This window comes from Amblyomma maculatum, chromosome 7 (genome assembly GCF_055883805.1).
Source record: "Amblyomma maculatum isolate TAMU_Amacu chromosome 7, ASM5588380v1, whole genome shotgun sequence".
Classification (NCBI taxonomy): Eukaryota; Metazoa; Arthropoda; class Arachnida; order Ixodida; family Ixodidae; genus Amblyomma; species Amblyomma maculatum.
In genome coordinates, this window is record NC_139350.1 from 34,777,293 (window position 1) to 34,779,560 (window position 2,268).

The window sequence follows — 2,268 nt, forward strand, 5'->3', positions numbered from 1 at the left end:
TCGAGGATGGTAGGAATTTGTACTTTTAATATATTAGTATATTTTTCTTTCGGAAAATACAGTAGCAACACACATTCAGTGCATTTTTCATCTATTCTCAGTGCATTCCGAGAATGGCAGAAAGTTATACCTTTAATATATTATTATATTTTTTTGGTTTGGAAAATATAGTGGCAATATATTTGTAATGCTATTAAAATATGAGAGCATCCTATTTTTTATGTATTTTTAATGTATTCCAAGGATACTTTTTGCCAGCATGAAAAATATGTCACGAGTACATTAGTAATGCCTTAAAAGTATACATTGTCAGTCTATTGGTGGAAGATTTTGTGAACCCGGCATAACAAGCAGAAAACCCATCTTTTATATGTTAGAAATATACTGTACAGGCAAAAAGCATAGTTTTAACACATTTGTAAAAATATGCAGTGTTGAACTCTTGGTATATTTATAACGAATTTATTTAGCATTTAAGAACTAGGACAAAAAATACGAAATCATTATGAAATAAATCACAACAGCTGTCTTTGGCGACCTCCAAGAAAGTCTCCCAACGGGACACTGCAAGGGAGTGCGAACGCAGGCTGCTTGAGCATGTCGAAACTCGCAGCTGCCGTAGTCCACAAAGAGAGCACTCCAGGAGCCTCCCGTGTACTCGAGAACCATAGAGCGGTAAAGAGTCTTTCGTGAAACGGGCCAGGTAGACATTAACGCGCGACGGGTCGAGTGGGGTTGCACAATGCTCTTGAATTATATGTCCGAGTTAGGCATGGGGTCCCTGGCCGCGAGGTGCACGAACTTGCGGTTCATGTTCCCGGCGTGGTCTACGTAGATCCCGCAGGGCACGCCAAGTTTCACGGTCGGGTAGCAGAAATCCAGCGGCGTTTCGGGTACGGCCACCCCTGCGTCCGAAAGGCAAAGCTTCAGCCAATGGAACTCAGACGCAAGGCGAGTTATCTTGGTCTTATGAAAACCTACTGCTCCTGACCCACTCCCGCCAATTAACAAACGGTCTAAGCTCTTAATTAGTTCGGCGCTTCGCTCCTGTTTACCTTCTGGAGCCTAGACGAGGCGCAGAATGACCCCATGCATTGTGCTGCTGAGACGATTGAGAAGAGCTCTTGATGCCCCAGTAGGTAGAGGCCACATCTCGTAGAAGCCAGGATGGAGAGAAGGGAGTTCAGCAGCAATGGAGTTGTTGCCGTCGTATTCGCGCCGCAACGACATTGTGACTGAATAGAAATGTTTCTCTCGGGTATTGTCATTATGTGAAACAGCCTTATGAAAAAGCTTCCCACATCCGCCTTGGGGTCAATGGCGGTCGTGGTCCCTTTAGCCAATAGGCACTGTTCGTAACAACGTTAACGTTGGTATGCATATAAAATAATCAAGGTAAAAACATGTAAAATATCTTTATCTGCGTTCTTTTAAACAGCTTGAATTAAATTTAAAATAGAAATAATTTCTTCATTCATGCGAAAGGAATGCGCTGTCACGTTTTGTAGCAGAGTTCATGGAGGAAGGATTTGTCCGTTCTGCTGGCCACAATGTTCTTGCAAATATCTTGCGTTACTTCAGCTATGCTACAGTGCTCTAGAATCTTGGGCAGTGTGTCGTCCGCGCCAGGGAACAATAGAGGAGCGAGGTCGCCGCCGCGATGAAAGCGCGCGTGACACCCAGGGGGCGCTGCCAGTAACAGGTGTGCCAAGGGGTGCGGTGCGCCGCTGCCGAGCCGAGCTCCATTCGCTTGCATGCAAAGATGAGCGCAGACCGTCTTCGCGTGTTGATTTGAGGAATTCGTATTTCGTTGTTCTGCATGTTTTTCGCCGTTTGTAGCGCTTTCTTGGTGTGTTGTTGAAACTTCATCTGTGCTCTCCACTTGGAACATCTAAGCAATGCGTGCACGACGACGGAAAGACGACGCGACACAAGGGACAGTGCCGGGCTGCAACAGCGGTTACAGCTTGTGCAAGGGAGTTCCTCTCTCTTCCGTGTATCCATCGACGCCGATCGCTGTGAGATTTGGTCACAGAACATCAAGAAAGCAGACAGAGTACTGAACGAAGCAAGCGTTGTGTGCGAGCGCTATTTTGAACAAGTTTTCATTCAGCGCACGTATAAAACAATCAACGGTGAACTAGAGTAGAGGACGGTCACATGCTTACTGATGACGCCGTTCCGACCATCTTTCCGGAAGCACCAAAACAAGTTTCAAAGTCGCTGCCAAAGAAAGTGAACAGACATTTCATGCAGCGAAGCGGAGAC

The 2,268-nt window shown here is 45.8% G+C and overlaps 1 long non-coding RNA gene across 1 annotated transcript; it reads right to left on the reverse strand.

Moving 5' to 3' along the window:
• Window positions 1-344: 344 nt before the first annotated feature.
• Window positions 345-2,268, reverse strand: LOC146182958 (uncharacterized). The gene is made up of 2 exons (XR_014708699.1): window positions 1,056-2,268; window positions 345-905 (listed from the first exon to the last, which is right to left on the reverse strand). It is a non-coding gene; the product is annotated as an uncharacterized LOC146182958 (long non-coding RNA).